Source organism: Meleagris gallopavo, chromosome 4 (genome assembly GCF_905368555.1).
Source record: "Meleagris gallopavo chromosome 4, MGAL_WU_HG_1.1, whole genome shotgun sequence".
In the NCBI taxonomy this organism is placed as follows: domain Eukaryota; kingdom Metazoa; phylum Chordata; class Aves; order Galliformes; family Phasianidae; genus Meleagris; species Meleagris gallopavo.
The window spans coordinates 41,364,106-41,382,190 of NC_139407.1; the positions used below are offsets into that span (position 1 = coordinate 41,364,106).

General features: G+C 36.0%; 1 long non-coding RNA gene across 12 annotated transcripts in view; it reads left to right on the forward strand.

The window, feature by feature from the left end:
- Positions 1-18,085, forward strand: part of LOC146544486 (uncharacterized) — an 87,695-nt gene that overhangs the window by 52,525 nt on the left and 17,085 nt on the right. For 8 of the 12 annotated variants that reach the window (XR_014883117.1, XR_014883120.1, XR_014883106.1 and 5 more), the window contains 2 exons: positions 3,368-3,468; positions 6,146-10,532. This is a non-coding gene — a long non-coding RNA (uncharacterized LOC146544486). The remainder of the gene's footprint in view (positions 1-3,367; positions 3,469-6,145; positions 10,533-18,085) is intronic. The other 4 variants (XR_014883107.1, XR_014883108.1, XR_014883123.1 and 1 more) reach the window with 1 other exon arrangement.

Consider the following 18,085-nt stretch of genomic DNA (forward strand, 5'->3'; position numbering starts at 1 on the left):
TAGTAACTAGCTAAATACAAAAATGTTCAATTAACTTTTATTGACAGACTGTAATTCGGTCAGAGGGGTAAATGCACAGAATCCATATGAAAATATTTGTTTACATGCGTGTACATGTACACTAAATTTAGACCTTGACGATAGCCTGGCTAAGTGTACCTTGAGGAAGCATAGCTCTTGAGGCATGTGTATAGCTTGAATTGAATATATATGGCAAAATGATCTGATTTCACTCTGGTGTTGAGATCTTATCCTCTTATTTGATATCTGAGCCTTTAAGCAAGTACTTAGACCTCAGCCTCCCACCTCCTACGTGCTATTGTTTGATGTTTGATGACATTAACTTTAGCAGGCAGGGTCAGGTGCTCTATTTTCATGTTCAACTCAAGTCTTGCTCAAATTTTTCTTTGATGTTCTCTTTTTTGTGCCTAAATAATTTTACCAAGCTCTCAGGGGGCTGCATTTCTTCAATAACCAGTAATTGACTATCAGTGGGTTATTTACAGCTGTTGTCCCTCTGGCTCAGCTTTTGCTCATTTTTTTTCTGTATTTTCTGCTATTATCCCATTTCTGTGCTCCACATCATAACAGGAGATACTTGCTACTAAGACACAACATGTTCTCACAGCAATTTAAGACTGGTAAAATGGCTAATAAGTTCCTATTATGAGGCCTTGCAAATTTCATTTAAAACTTGTGGTCTCTCACTGTCCATGGCAATAATGTAATTGCTGATCAACAAGGCTACAACATGAACAAATACTTCACTACCTCACAGGGACTCTGAAAGCTCTTGATTCATTTGCTCCCTACTTCTCCTATGTGTCAACAAATTTCTTACCAACTCTTTATAATTGGCCTCTGACTGAATGGGTTTGGTTAAATCTGGTCTCAAAGTGTTTAAGGAACAATACACAACTCATATACTTATGGTTGATTTTCCGAGGTAGAGCTAAAATTGTTTTTTGTAGTGAACCCTTTTTCTTTCATTATATTGCACATATGGTACAAAATAGGAATTATGTTATGTAATATCAGTGATTAAACATTGATCTAGGATCTGTAACATCCTATAACTTTATACTGAATAAGATCAGATTTTCTGATGACACTAAGCTGAGTGGTACAGGTAATAAGACAGAAGAAAGGAATGCCATTTAGAAAGGTCTGGACAAGATTGAAAAGTGGGATGAGGTTCAACTAGGCCAAGTGCAAGGGACTCCACTTGGGTCAAGGCAATCCCATATATGCGGACAGACTGGAAGAAGAACTCATTGAGAGCAGCCTTGTGGAAAAAGTCTTAGGGGTCCTGATGAGTGAAAAGCTGGACATGAGCCAGTCTGTAAGGCCAATGGTATCCTTGGCTGCATCAGAAGGGAAGTGACTAGCAGGGCGTGGGAGGTGATTTTCCCCCTCTACTCTGTCCTCATGAGGCCTCATCTCAAATACCATATCCAGGCCTGGAGCTCCCAACCTAAGAAAGACAAGGAGGTGCTGGAGCAGGTCCAGAGGAAGATCATAAAGATGACCAAAGGGCTGGAGCACCTCTCCTATGAAGAAAGGTTGAAGGGCTTGATCAGGCTGGAGAAAATAAGGCTTCAGGGAGACTTCATTCTGGCATTTCAGTACTTAAAGGAGGAAATTCTTTACTTAGAGGGTGATGAGGCACTGGAACATGTTGTCCAGAGAAGCTGTTGATGCCCCACTCCTGGAGTTGTTCAAGAACAGGTTGGATGGGGACCTGGGCAGCCTGATCTGGTGGGTGGCAGTTTGGTGCCCTTGGTAGGGGGTTATCCCTTCTAATCTAAGCCATGTTATGATATGATACTATGATCTGGGAACAGCTGGACCAAGCTAGTGCATCACTATGTGTTACAGTGCAGTGAGTTTTTCCAGGAAAACAAATAAAAGAAGTAATATTTCTATTCATTCAAATTTATTTTTTTTCTGGATCTTTAGTAGCAAGTAGTTTTGTTCCTGACAAGATACTTCACCTCTCACATGAAGTTTGCACTGATTCGAATTGTTATATGAATATATATTTTTTCAGTCTGAAAGAATTAAAAATATTTTAGAGTAAAAGTATTTATAATCTTATTACTTATAAGATATATGTAGATAATAAAATTATCAAGGTAAAGACACACCATTCATTAGCTCAGATAACAAGTAACACATTTACTTGGCATGGGATTGAAATAATATCTTAACAGGTGGAGGAAAAAAGAGTTAATCAATAAGAGTGTCTCCTCCATTTTCTTGCCTGTTTTCCCTAACATGACTGGATTTTGTGAGTCTGGAGCCAGTGATTCACTTGGGAAGATTTGTTATTAAGTCACTCTGCAGTGGCATTAGAGAGATTTACTAGTTCGACTAAGGTCCACGCAGATCCCTTAAAGCAAATTTATTTTAAGATGCATGATAAAACAGCATTTGACGGTAGAGAGATTTTTGGTCAAAGAAATTGAATATTGCTCCTCCTTATACAAAAAGACATGAAGATTCCTCTAGTTGCTCCATAATTTAGGGCATTATACCTTTCCAATATTACTGCCTAATGGTGTTGAGCACACTCGAATTCATAGTTCTGGAGTGTGCCGTATAGATGACAGACAGACTCTTTACTCAAGGACAAAGGGACACTTATGATATAACAGTAATCAAGTATCCCGACACAGGGTCTTGTGTGATAGCACCAGACACCCAGGTCTGTTTTGTAATGAAAAGAGGTTCAAATTCTGGAGTATTGTGATTGAAAAAAAGCTCCTATCTTCTACAGCTATTCTTGGAGTAACTTAAGTCCTCATAACCGTGGAATGTAAATCCATGTAATGATCAATTTCACTAATAGCCAAGTGCTCTTAAAGAAAATACAGTTGCTGGTATCATTTCTTTTGTACCTTGTGAACCTGGTAAAATCCCATTCACAGATTTGTTAACTCACATAGAGCTACAACACAAAGACTGATTTGAACCTTACTGCCTTCACTTTCTAGCCTTTATTATTTCACAGCATCTAAAATCTTTCAGGTTCAATTCATTCTAGTTAGAATATTTTTACAGTGCTGCTTTCAAGATATTTTGGGAATATAAGTCTTCCAGCCTCAACTGTGACAGGTCAACTAATGACTCACTCAAACATTTTCTGTCCTCTATTGACTCAATAACATTTTCCCTCATGTGTTTCGAATATTTTTAAAAGGGCTTTTCTAGAAGAGACACTTTAATTGATGGAGGTTACCAAATGAAACAGTAGAAAACAGATCTAGCCTGTATCAGAGTTTACAGTCAGATCATGTGCACACAGTCAGGACATACCATTGGAACTAGTGGCATATTCTCATGTTTTTGGCTTTTTCTTGGACAGATCCCTAAGCACACAAGTGGAGAAGAAGCCACTACAGACTCTAATAGGCTGCTCAAGAAAGTAGGACTGTAGTCTGCAACAGGAAAAAAATTAGCTACTCTGTAAGTAGATTCATCTGTTTTGTTTTTTTTTTCCTATCCAGACTTGCAGATTATCAGCTAGATGTCTGATTTGATAAACAGTTTTATTAACTCTATTTACATATTAATCATATGAATTTTTGTTGATCAGAAATGAACTATTGATTCTTTTTCTGCTTTATCTTCTCTCTTGTTCTCAAGTCTGTCTGTATGAGTCATCTCAAGAACAGCAGCAGTAGCAGTTTTGGCTTCTTGATCTAAGGCTTTTCCCAACAGTTATTAATACTGATGCATCAGCTTTTAGGGTTAAGGCCCTTGTATATTTTCAAAGTGCTTTTGCCACTGCAGGCTGACTGTAAAATATATGCAACTCTGGAGTCTTCTAAATACAGTCCTAACCCAGCAAGACCTTATAAGACCTTACAAAAGGTTTAATCTGGAGGAGGCATCAGTCTTTCCTCAATTCAGTTATTGGTGTCAGGAGGTTCAGAGAGTAGTTTAGAAGCAATGGAGGGGGTCAGATTTGAAGAAAGCTGGGAGATTTTCCTTCCTCCATTGTAGGAAGCATAGGTATCTGTATCTGGTTTTGTAGCCACTTCCTTAGAATTTCCAGAGCCACCACTTAAAATGTCAGCAATCTTCTTAATGGAATTATTTCTTGATTCAGTTATCAGACAGATTGATTTATATTATCTGTAATGTGCAACTGGGATGGTGCTTACTGCTTAACAAGTAATTTTTTTCCTAGAGAAATCATCACATTCCTTCCCCTTTCCTGTTTTCTTCATTGTAGTATACTTTTACTGACTTGTTTTATTTCTAGTTGCACGCACTTCTCCCAGCTATACAACTTTGCATTAATTAATCATCCATTAATAATAAAAATTGGCAGCAATCACCTCTTGATCTTTTGCCTTCAAGAACATGAAGATGAGAAGGTCAAAGAAATAAGCAATGTGTCCTAGTTGAGCAAAATATGAACCTAATATGTGAAAATACCTTTAACACTATTAAAAATAAATAAATAAATAAAAAATAAAAAAAATCCATACAAACGGCTTTTTGCTGAGGCACAAGAGGGCAGTATTTCATTAATTCTAACCTGTCTTCCGCTCAGCATTACAATGAAGCTGAGATTGGCATTAATCTAGAATCAGATTAACACCCAAAGAATCACTGATAAACACAAATAGATTAGAGGCAGAGAATACAATTTATACAAAGAAGAAAGGCTCCAGTAAATTAATCTATCCCACTACTTGTAGAATTTTCTTAGACCGGTAGTGTTATACATAAAAAAAATGGTAGCAGGAATGAATAATTCAATACAAAATTTAAATTAAAAGCCAAAGATATTTATTGTTAATTTTATGTTGATTAAAGAATATGGAAGCCTAAACTAAGAAAAACAAAAGAGACAAAGAAAATGGTCATGAAGTCATGAATATGAATTTTACATAAGACATAAGAAAAAGTATGTGCATGTGTATGCATTCACACCTGTGTGCATGTGTGTATACTTATATACATAAAAAAAAGTGAAAGATATGTGAGCATAGAAGAGAACAGTATTGAAAACTTAATGACAGAAGACAATTAGAAGTTACTCAGGTTGCCTAAATTTAGATATTTAACCTGGTTCTCACTCAGGTAATACATACAATTTCTCTAAAAAACCATCTGAGTGAAATTTCTGTTCTAAGTGTCAGATATTCTTTCTGCATTCAACTGGACATGCATCTTGTTTCGGACTGTTTATTCAACTACAGGGGAGGACTACAGTCTCTTTTGGAATTCTAGCTTTGAAGACATGACCGAGTACTCAAACCAGGGAAAAAAAGTTAATTATCATGAGTCACGATGAATCCAGCTCTGGATGTCTGTGGACCTAAATTTTGGAGCTGAAACTTTCAAGCTGATCCTTGAGATCTTGTTGACTTTATAGTAGCGCTTATCAGACAGATCTCCAGATTCTGTTTAGAGGAGGACTGATGCCCCTGCTCTACACTTATTCTAATAAATGGTTCACTGAATCACTGACCTTGAAACACATCTCAGCTGTCTCAGTTTGTCCTAAAAGCACCTGCTTGGCTTGAAACCATGCATTTATTCTACACAAAAATAGAACTGGCCAACCTGTTTCACCATCCTATTTTACTCTTAATTCCAGGAAAGTAGTTTATGTACTGTCCTTGAACTTCTTCTTCTTCTTCTTCTTCTTCTTTTTTTTTTTAATGGAATTATACTTTTTTTTTTTGGTAATCCACTGGCGTCTTTGTTTTGGCATAGACTTGTCACTTAGAATGCAGTGTATTTCCGACATCAGGAATCAGCATCTTCAGTTTTATCTTAATAATTAGCCATTCTGGACTAAAATTAGTCTGTTATTATTTATTAGAGTTTAAAAAGTAATAATATTTTTGGTTCAATAATGTTACCATAGTGCTGGGCTCTTCTCTTTGCTTTAGCATTAGCTAGAGGCTAAAATAATATTTGTCTATAAGTGATGTGAATTCTTTTCCAGCAAACTGTGGACCATTGTATGTGACAAAACTCTAGATTTTCTCACCATGCAAAAACATGATTTTAAGGCTATTTATGACATTTGAGATAAAAAGGTCAGATATGCATTCAATTTCTAAGTAGTTGATAAACCTGAATAGTACATCCAAGTGCTTCTTGTCTCTGCATCTTACAGCTGTCAGTCTACTTCATTCCAGTGTCCAACTGCAAAATAAGAAGAGAATTCCTCTGGACAAGCAAGCAAAATTTTCTAGCTAAACTCGGACTTTTAACATAATTTTTGATATCTTTCTATTAAAAAAGCATTCTTTTTAATGTTGAATTATTTTAACATCAACAATTATTTACAAGTCTACGAGAAGTTTCCCTCTGTATACAGGCAGCTTCTGCAAAGTAGAGCACTCATGGCTTCAGCAAAACTACCTACATGGAGAAAAGAAAAATATTCCTCATAGATAAAGTAAGCTAAGAAGTTTTCTGATAAACTGTAAACCATAAATAAAGGAAGTATATGTCAACAATTCCATAGAAAATCTTATCCAAATAGAAATGGGAATAATTGACTAAAGCTGTCCACACATCTTCACAAATCCTCCATACCAGAGCATTGAGTTACAGTGGGAACACTCATGACTATTATATATTGCTCATATGCTTTCATACCACTGAAATATATGGGATAGTTCTGCTAACTCAGAAATCCACTATATGTAGTGAAGCTTTCTTACATTCAAAGGAACATTATTCCCATTTTGAAATGCTAAAACCACTGAGTTATGGCAATGATGCAGTTACAAGATTGCCTTTCACGTCCTTCATTATTTTCATAGCTTTGCCTGAGAAGAGAGCAAAATTGAGAAGCTGTGTTGAAGAAGTAAACTGGCACACCTTCAGTTTCAAAAAGATATTTAAGAGAGTTACTCTTACAAACTACGGAACTTACTGGGTTATTTGTTTTTTGTTGTTGTTGTTGTTTGTTGTTTTTTTGTTTGTTTGTTTGTTTTTGGCACTGGACACTATGTAACTTCTCAAATTTTTTAACATGGTTCAATGCACTGGGTCATTTAAACTATTTGTTTTACCATTCGCTTTGAAACATCTATATGGATAACTGGCAACTCCTACAGTGTTGCCACATACATGATCTACCTGTAGACTGTATTTGGTTTTGTACATAAACGCTAACTTGAGCAGAACAGGATCCTGTCAGGGAATAATTGACGTGCATATCTATGGGCCCTGATGGGACACAAATATGAGATCTGAGAGAGACAGCTGATGTCAATGTAAGACACTCTCAAATAACCTTTCAACAATTATGGCAAATAGCCTGAGGACTGGAGAAAAGCAAGTGTCATTCTTACCTCCAAAATGGGCAAGAGGGAACTGCATACCAATAAGCCTCATCTTGATCCCTGTCTAAGTGATGGAGCAACTAATCTTGGAAACAATTTCAAAGCACATGAACAACAAAAAATTCATCATGAGTATTTAGCATGGATTCATTACAGTGATGTCATGTTTGACAAGGCTGACAGAGCACTGGCATGAGTTGCCTAGAGAGATTGTCAGATCTCTTGAGGACTTCAAGAGCTACATCAATATGACTCTGGTCTGCTGGTCCTAAACAGCCCTCCTTGAGCAAGGCTGTTGAACCAGATGATCTTCAGAGGTCTTTTCCAACCCCAGACATTCTGTGATTCCATGACTCTAAGCACAGCTGCATTTCCTAAATCACAGATTTAAAACAGATATATAATCTTTTTTTAATATGTATACATATACCATTACCAAACTTCTCCTACCACACCAAAGATAACAAAGGACTAGAATAGTTCATTTATGACATAAAAAAGTAAGCTACAAGTTTCTGCTAAATTTTCTTTACTGTGGAGGTAGTCAAACACTAAAATAAGCTTCTTAAAGAGATGATCTATGCTCTTGTTGGACAACCCCGTCATTAATATGCTTTAATTTTTGATTAACCCTGAAATGCTCATATAGTTACACTAGATGATCTTCAAAGATCCTTTGAAGGTCTCTTCTAGCTGAACTATTCTATCCTGTCCAACATCTTTCCTTTCAGTGACAGATCCTCAGTTATACAGATGGTACCACACAATTGCTGGTTTAATAACTTCACAATGGTTCTTACAAGAAGTACTTTATATTACTTTTTTCATGCTGTGCTTGTTTTCACAAGAGTTTACTTACTAGCCATAAACTTTAAACTACTTAATCAAATTAGACTTTTTATGATTTTTATGATTTATTATTTCCCTCTTATGATTATTTTAACATAAGCACGCTTCAGTACAACTTAGTCACCTGCACAGTATCTTGTTCCTTTTGCATCTATTAGGAATTTTCTTTAAGACACAGGGGTCCATGCTACCTGTCATGCTATGGTCATCACAGACATTTTACAGTTTCCCAGTGAATTAATCAATCCAGTCTACTTTTCCTCAAGCATATCATAGTAGATATTTTTTCCAGTTTACTAGACTCTAAAGATTCTGAGTTAATTTCATAGTAGTACTATCTTTTCCTAAAGTATCAATATACACCACTTGTGACTGGCACATCCATCCTTGTGCTTCAGCTATGAATGTCAAGATTAAAACTTTTGATTGATGTGATGTTCTTTGGAGAAAGCTGGTCATATTTAGATTTATGCTACTGTCCTTGGTGCTCAAGTTTTCCTTTTGGATTGTCGAAGACTGAGCTTGAATTTAAGAGAATAATCTAAATTGTTAGAAGTGGGCTCAGAAATGACTCATCAGGGTTAGTGCTAGATTTAAACCTACTTCAGATTCACCAATATTTTCTTCCCCTAAACTCCTAGAATAATAAGGAAGAGAGATGCAGTGTAATATCTCTGAGCTCAACCTTCCCTAAGGTAGAGAAGCAATACAGAGCAGTTTGCCTTTTTTTTCACTGGCAGCTTGTAGCTATCTGGACTGTATTTTTTCTTGTTTACTATTACTACTTGTTCTTTTATATGCTTCTATTTTCATAGATATTTTCTATATAGTTGGTAAATATACCTCCTGTCAATTCTGTTCCAATTTACAACCTGCTATTCAAATGTGTTATTTTAACATCCTTTTCTTCTGGATTTCAAATAAAAATTAGCTTCTTCTTAGGGTAAGAAGAAAATATCAATAAGCATAATCTACATAAAAACATGAATTGAATATCATTGAATATAGCGCTTACTATGAGTGAAATATTTATTCCATTATGAAAAAATTTTCTACATGTCCAAAACATTTTGGTACTTGTGGTACATTTGGTACAATTTGGTAGACATTTCCTCTTTTTTCTTTCCTTCCCCTTCAGAAAAGCTTTCCCCCTATATAGTGGTCTGTGGCAAATCAAATTATATATACACTGTTTGGAATAGCATTCAACTTCACAATGCAGAAAAAGATGTTGATGAAATGATGAATTCTAACTCCTTAATTCTCTGTGCTAACAGCCAATGCCTTTTGTGCCTAGAGAAGCACACAAATATAGTTTGCATAACTAAGCTGGTTGCTTTTAAATTTGCTAATGCCTTATCTCCATTACCCTGAAAACCCATTAGAACCCAAGAGAACACTCTTTCCTAGAAGTCAAGACAATCATAAATTTATGTCATTTAATGTTATTTAACACAATATTTTTTGGAATGAGACAAAGGGATAACATAATTTTTAGATGCTGTAAAATAAGAAATTTCATTTTTGAAAAATGGGCTTGTACGGAAAAACAAAAAGCAAAACAAACAAACAAACAAAAAAAACCCCCATACATAGTAATTTAGAGAACTGGGAACAGTTTGAACAAACTTTTTTATCAATATAGAACAAGACCATGAATGTGTGGTGTAACCCTTCACAGACATGGACAGAGGTAATGCAGATAGAAGGAATGAAAGAGAAACTTGAGGGAATTACTTTAACTCTCATTACTTTCTTCAGCACAGTAGTGTCTGCTGTTCAGCATAAAACAGAGTAACTCTGAATGAGATTCTTTATCATTTCCACATTAGCTGAAAAAATACTGTAAGCACCAGTGATATGTGTGGTAACACCTAAGGAGAGAAAGACCTTCAGAATTGAATGCTTATATGGAGATCAGTTAACAGAGAGCACCAGTAGCATGTATACCAGCTCAACGGTTCATGTAGGTTATGAAGGAAAACGTATCTAGTTATTATGCAGCCAAGGCAATAGCTCTAACAATCTGCAGCCAAGGCAATAGCTCTAACAATCTAACACCGCTCAGCCATCCACCAAGTAATGTTCACAGAAATAAATATTTGCAAAAGCTACATGACAATCTTGCTGAATAGCTTCTTTCTTCTCTCATGCTAGATTGACAAATACTTTTAACAAGGAATCAGAAAGTAGTCTGCTTAGTCTTCAAAAATATAACTTGATAACACTTTCAAATTCTGGAAAATATGATGCAAACCTACTATGTGAAAAATGTGCAACTATCCTGATTATTACTGTATGTTCACTACATTTTGAGAGATCTGCATAATCTGTTCCTGAACTCTAGAGCAGCAGATGGTAAGTGAAATCATATAATCTTTTCAGAGGAGAAAGAGACAGAAAAATTGCCTTTTTCATATTACAATGAACTTAAATTCTACAGCTGTTACTTTTATTTATTTATTTATTTTTTAAATTATGTACTCTGAAAGATGAAGTGAATAAAAGATGTATTAGATTCACTAGTTCTGAACTTCTCGTTCTTCAGCTATGTTCCAGATCTGCATTTTGTTCTATGGTTTGTGATGGCTACTGGCACAGAAATATTAAACCTAGCTTTTAATTAGTTCAAATAACTACAGTGAATAATAAGCGAGATGCATCTTACCAAACTCAATCTGTAAGTTAAAATTCAGTCCAAGCTCGCCCATCATGAACAATGACAACAGAGGCGCTCCCCAGAGAGAAGTCAGGCTACTTTTTATAGAGACAAAATTTACAGACAAGATAAATTGCCCACCCTTTTCTCCCAACTAAAATCATGACAAGTAACCACATACATCCTTTTCATGCTGAGGACAAATACCTAACACATAGATAATTTTTAATACTTCACACTGCTTTCTGATACATGAGAATAAAAGTTACTAAATCTTGATAATGTGTCTAAGTAAAGCTAACTTTGAAAACTGAATAAGCTTTTGATGCATAAGAAAGAAAAAGAGGGAGGGGGGAAACAGAAGAGAAAGAAAGAAGAGAGAACAGAAAAAGAAGGGCTAAAAGGGGACAAAAAGAGTGAAAATGATGAAAATCCAATCAATACCAGCTTATCCCTACCAAGGTATCAACCATGGAAATTTCAAGATTTCACTATAAACAGTCATATTGGCCTTAATTAAATAAACATAAATCATTTTCACCATGGAAAAAAAGATTGAAAGATATGTGAGAGACACGGTGATTGAGAGTGGAGTGTTGTTCGGTTCCACTGCCTTTCAGTAGTGCCATAGTGAAGAAGGAAGGCAGTGATAAGTTTCAAGTTAGGAACCAAAAGTTTTCAAATTACAGTGAAAAGGCACCAACTAGATATACTATATGCTGCTGATAGATGTTACTAAAGGCTTGTGGAATAACTATACGCTTCTGAAGACCATCTATAGGCTAAGATGTCCTGGTTTATTTCAGACTCTACTACATAGATATGCTTTGGCAATTGAACTGAGTGTTTAATGTTAACCATCAAGAACATGAAAAATCTTTGTAGTCATAAAAATGAAAATGATACTACAGTTTCTTTCTCTGAATTTCAGCACCCCAGGAGCAAAGTATTCTTTTCATTGTATGTAACAGTAATTCTCAGTTCTTGCTTTTTTTTTTTTTTTTTTCTTTTCACTTTTTCCAGTGGAAATGCTTGTTTCCCAGCTGGTCTGTCACCTAATACTACATCTCACATGATTTCAAACAGTAAACTCTGCTGATTTTGCATCTCTCTTTCATCTGTACACTGGGAATTGAACATGTATTCCCAGTTGAGTGCCCCTTACAGTTTGCTTTTCACTTCAGATACAGAGGAAAATCAAACTCATGGAAGCCAATAGGTACCACCATAAAAATAACTTAGTAGCCTTTTCTGTTTTTATCCAAGTGCAGACATGTCTCACTCACCACATCATGGCATAATTTTGGAGAGCAGGATATCAAAAATAGAATGGTCAGTCACATGTGATTAACTTTACTTGGAATTTCTTAATTTCTTCATGGATATGCCAGGAATGCTATAATAGAAAGAATAAAAGATCATCTTTCATTCTGAATTTGCCTTCATCTAATGGTGTTATTTAGGATCAAAGAAGAATCTATTAGACAATAGTCATTAGAGCTTCTTGAGAAGCTGATCTCCTTATACTAACCATGAGTGCTTTGCAAGCTACCTGATGATGATCATATTTATGACAACAGTCATTGGGATTTATTTGATTTATTTATTATTGATGTATTTTGTTTAATAAATAAATATTTTATGTAATTCATAGACTAACTGTACTAGAAAGGATCACAGGATCACTGATAAATTTAAAAATGCAAAATATATGAATAAATTAGATTATTTCAGGTGGAATCTTTTAAACCCCAACTATCTATTTGGCACTCCTTAGTTTCCTTTGTCTGCTGCAGAGATGGTGATATCAAAAACTTCCTGGAGAAGCATTTGCAGAGCACCAGTGTGTTTACATACTAGTCAAAGAGAAGGAAGAAAACAAGGCTGATTAAACCAACTGAAATTCCACAATCTCTCTCAAGAGGGAAATATGCTGAGATCTAAGTATAAATAATTCTCTAAGCATATGTTCCTAGCTCAGTTTTGTGGCCAATAAATAAATAAATAAATGATGACCCAGCTGCTAAATTATTACATCCCCTTCTGGTAAACATTCTTAGAGAAGAGTGTTGAAATCATAAAGATATTTAAGATCAGTGCTCCAAAAATAATGTGAAGCTGCAAAACAAGGCTTTACGGATCTCATCATGTTGAGTGAAACGTTTCTGTACGGCCATGGAAACTTGCTTATGCACATGAAAAAAATAATCTGGTAATGGAACACTTTTCAATTTTGCTGATCAAAGTGTAATAGGAGCTAACAGCTGGGAGTTGATATTAGACAAATTCAACCTTGAAATCAGAAGCAATTCCCTGTCTGTAAGGGTAAATACAGTTTCCAGAAAAATGCTAGACTAATCATTCCTTAATGTCTTTCAGATGAGACCAGTTTTTCTTTTTCACTAAATATTATGGTTTAATCAAGTTTCTAGGAGAAATTCTAGGTCCACAGGCATGTTGAGTTAGATATGATTATTCTTTTCCAGCATGAAGTTGTGAATATATGAATTGGTTTATTCATCTACTTTGCTGAACTTTAAAGAATAGAATGTTGTCCCAACATTTCTGCTACTATCCCACAAGGTCTGGAAGAACATCATTCCTAGACATCCAACTAATGAGATGTATTCTGTATTGCAGTTGTTTTTCTCCTCCTTTCTCTGAAATATCATTCAGTAATACAGTAATCAGTAATGAGTAAAGTAAAGAGGAGAGAAGGAAAGAAAGTGGAAGTGATGAAAGGAAGGAAAATTGACTTTCTCTGACAATTGAATGTGAAATTGACAGTTTCACCTGTTTTGGCCATACGTATGCTTCTGCCAGCAAGACAGTTCCCTGCTGTTGCAGAGCCCTCCAGGCATTGAACAGCATACATAAAAACACTGACACTTTTCACGGAATGCAAATCACTGTTAAGCTGTAACTAGAGAATGCATACTTAACCTTAGTGCATCTGGATGTATGTAGCTATGTTACACTATATGTCTGCATGGATGATACTATGAAATTTTGGCATTGTTTGTTTGGTTGTTGTTTTCCTCTTGTAGTTCATGACCCTATCAGTTCACCAAGAATAAGTTATGGTAATCATCTGTGCTACTCCTACAATCTAATGACTCCTCATTTATTCATACTGATTTTACTGGCACAATTTTGCATTAGCACTGAGGCAGCCTCAAAAGCTGTTCCCTATGTCTCTTTTCATAGAAACTGAATTACTGTTTCACCTAAAAATCTGGGCATAGTGTCACTGAAGTTCACTTACCAAAAAGGCCTAAGACCTCAGAAAAAAAGTGTGAGAAGCAGGTCTCTTTTATAACAATAAGCTGGAAGAAATTTTTGATGGAAAAAAGCCAGAGGAAATGGGGGGGGGGGGGGAAAGACTATTTCTATGTTTCTTTCCAAAGCTGGAATGTAAACACAATAGCAAAAGAATTTGTAAAAGAGGCTCTAAGGAACATTCGTCCTTGCAGAAGTGTAAAGGGAAGGACAACTACAGTTTACCTATATTTAGGCATATGTAATCTGCATAGTTTTTCATTTATTACATTTGATCTTATTTCTACAGCAGATAACATCAGAAATGCCTGAATGACCATAAAGAAACCAAGCATCATGCACTGTCTGTGACTTATGCTTCAAGCTTTCTGGTCCTCAAGGCCATTATCAAAAATAAAAGCTTTTCATGTTATGACCTAGCAGCCATTCAAATTCACCGGAATGATTTCTGAAAATAAACTTCACTTTATTTTTTATTATTATTATTTTTGCTTTAAAAATATGAATCTTTCTCATAATTCCGGCATTTTTTTCTTTTTTAATTTTTAAGCTGGAGACATGTTCATTATAACAATACCATAGCTTAAAAATGAATAAAAATACAGTAATTAGACCAAGAAAAACACTTTAGGGAAGCTGTGGAAAATGTACTAAAGGCATTTACACAAATGATTAACTGTAAATAAATCATAGAAGTCTAAAAATAGACCAGCAGAAATCACATTAGGAATACCTTGTCATATTTGACTGTGTGAGAAGGACATTGGCAACAGTCAAAAACTGTAATAGAAGCTATTGAATGATTCAGATCATTGTCTTGCCCCAATTTATAGGAGGGAGATGAGGTTCTTTTAATATATATATATTATACCTGGCGTGAGGTTAAGAAACAATGGTTCAAATGTTGGTCCAACCAGTTTATTATAAATCCTAATCAGGGAGATGGAGAAGGGAAGGAGGGCAATAGAAAAGACAGAAAAGAAGCAAGAATCGCATAAAGCGGGGATAGTCAGCAGCAGGATCCAGCAGCGGTCCCGTTGCATGACGTTTTGAAGGTCCGAGGCAAAAGCAGCAGGGGGGGAGAGCAGCAGTAGTGTGGCCGGCCTTGGGCAGCAAGCAGGTAGCAGGAAGAAGTTACAGAGCCAGTCTGGGAGGAAGCAGCAGGACTCAGGTAGCAGCCCAGGAGAGTCCGTCAACATGCAAGAATTCTGTAGCGAGGAATCTGATGGCAGATGCCTTTGTTCTTCTTCAGCATGCTGGTAGAGCACAGAACAAGTCCAGGAGGGAGAGAGGCAGGTCGTGAGGCTTCTCATGTCAGAAATCTCTTCTTCTTCATGAGGAATCTGTTGCCAGAAAACCTCTGTTCTTCATGAGGAATCTGTTGCCAGAAAAACCTAAACCTCATGATTGTAGGTCCCCATTTTATCCTTCTTTTTCTGCCTACGTGACATTCCTGGGTGCTTGAGCAAGAGTCATGCGAGTACCTCCAGAGATGGCCATCTTCCTTGAGATAAGCCCACACAGAAGACCGCTTCACAGTCATTAAGCTGCAGCTTCTCTCGTTGCCCCTGGTCTTGTCCATCTGTGTCCCTCAGATAAAGGATTTCACAACCCTTGCCCAGGACTTGTCCATCAGTGTTCTCAAGACAAAGGATTTCTCAACCCCTGGCCAGGACTTGCTTGGACTTGTTCATCTGTGTCCCCAGCAAGTTTTGAGACAATGATGTAAAAGAATAATCTCTTACAATCATTGCAAGGAAATATAAGAGGAAAAAAAAAAGTCATCAGCATATATAAGATACTTATTACTTATACATATTGTCAAAGAAAAAGGGATCTCCTAGTCAGTGAGTTCCATTTTACGCCTCTTCAGCCATTTGTTTTCCACTGTAGTTTTCAAAAATATCCAGTAGTGTCCCTCAGAGTTGCTTCTTAGCATTGTATCAACATCTTTTCCACTTCTAAAGTATGGTAGGATGGAGATAGCCAGTCCTTACAATGGCAAGACAAACAACTGTGAGACAGGAACTAATAGTTAAACAAATATATTGAAATGAAACTGAGATGGTATACCAGTAAAGAGGCAATTCGGGTAAATTGTTCCACAAGTCATGGATGGCTGAGGGTACAAAAATAAAAAAAAAAAACAAAAAAACACCCAGAAACACACAAAATAAACAACTTTTTTCAGGATAAATATTATGTAGTCTAAGCAGGTTTGCAAAACCTTGATAAAGCCTGCCTCCCTGCCTATCTTTCTACCTTCCCACTCTCTCTCTTTCAATATCAAATGCTGTTAGAGTGAAAGCCTTGGTAAAAGTTAAAAGTGATTATTAGACAATTTTGAGTTGTTTTTCATGGGGAAAGTTCTTCACCCTCTCCTTTCTGCTACTCTCTCTCAGTTGCCTTCTGTGCAAAATTTAAACATAGAATTCCTTTGACATGGGAACCAGATATACCTAGTGTTAGCATGAGACTTCTGTTACCCTTTCCCTTTTCCTAATTCATTTTGTAATTTTTGTCATTAAGAAAATAAGTTTCAAGATCAAGATTTAAAATAATTTCTTGCATGAAGGGAATGCAAACCGCAGGACTCTTAACACAAGTTATTCATTCTAACTTAAAGAAATAATTTACTGCTCAAATTAAAGAAATGTGATACGAAGATGCTGTTGGACTAATGATTTCCTCATGAGCCCAAATAACAGATAAGATTTCCTACCCTTGGACAATTCAAATATTACCAATCAAAAAATTAAAATTTTTATCCATTTCTTTTTAAAAGCATTTGTTTGCTAGAGTTTGCTTTTCTAGGCCATTCTACATTCTTTTAAATGTCTGCTTCCTTGAAATGGTGAGCAATAATAAAAACCCACTGATCTATCTGCCATGTGATTGGATTCTCCCATTTCCTTGATGGGAGACCAAAACAGTGGGTACAATCACAGATGAATCTGATAGCAAAACTCTCTTCAACTGTAATGGAATGGTGTTTCTTACTAAGAATGTTTATTTCAACCTGTCATACACAATGTGGGGGCTCTTCAGCCTGGAGAAGAGAAGGCTCTGAGGTGACCTGATAGTGGCCTTTCGCTATCTAAAAGGGAACTACAGGAAAGAAGGCAAGAGACCCTTTAGCAGGGTCTGTGGCAACAGAACAAGGGGAAATGGCTTCAAGCTCAAAGAAGGTATATTTAGGTTATTTAGGTTAGATATAAGGAAAAAAATCTTCTACAGTGAGGGTGGTAAGGCACTGGAACAGGTTACCTAGTGCTGCAGTTGATGTCCTGTCCCTGAAGAACTTCAAGGTGAGGCTGGATAAGGTCCTGGGCAACGTGACAGCTATGCTGTCCCTGTTCACTGGAGAGGAGTTGGACTAGATGGCCCTGAGAGATTCTTTCCAACTCTAAGGGTTCTATGATTCTATAATGTCTTTTTTTATTCCACTCATTGTTAATTGCAGGTTTGAAGAGTTTTTGCAAGTTTATTTATTTCCCAAAGGAAATGACATTGTTATGAATATTCTCTTTCTTCCGAAGTCTACTAAACAAAGATTAACTCATGTATGCTCCAAATGCTTATTCTTTCCTTCTCCAAAAAGGAAAAAATATATAATGAAATGCTAAAAGAAGCAGATTTAAATAACCACGAGACAATAATCCTACTCTGCCCTTCAGATACAGGGAAAACAGCAACATGACATAATTTAGCAGCCACTGATACACATATTAGTAAAATGAAAAGACGTTATGTAAAACAGACACTGTTATTGTAATAAATAAACAGCAGTGCTTTAAACTTAGACAAAGTACTGCTATGAACTTTCTTTTGCCACTTCGAGTGAATCTTAATTTGAAACTTTTTTCTTTTTAAATCTTGTGAGATGCAAAGAGAATGCATTTCAGGATATTAAAGGCAAATTTTTCTGCACCTGTCATTGCTTTACTTCAATATTATCTTGTGCCGCTAACAT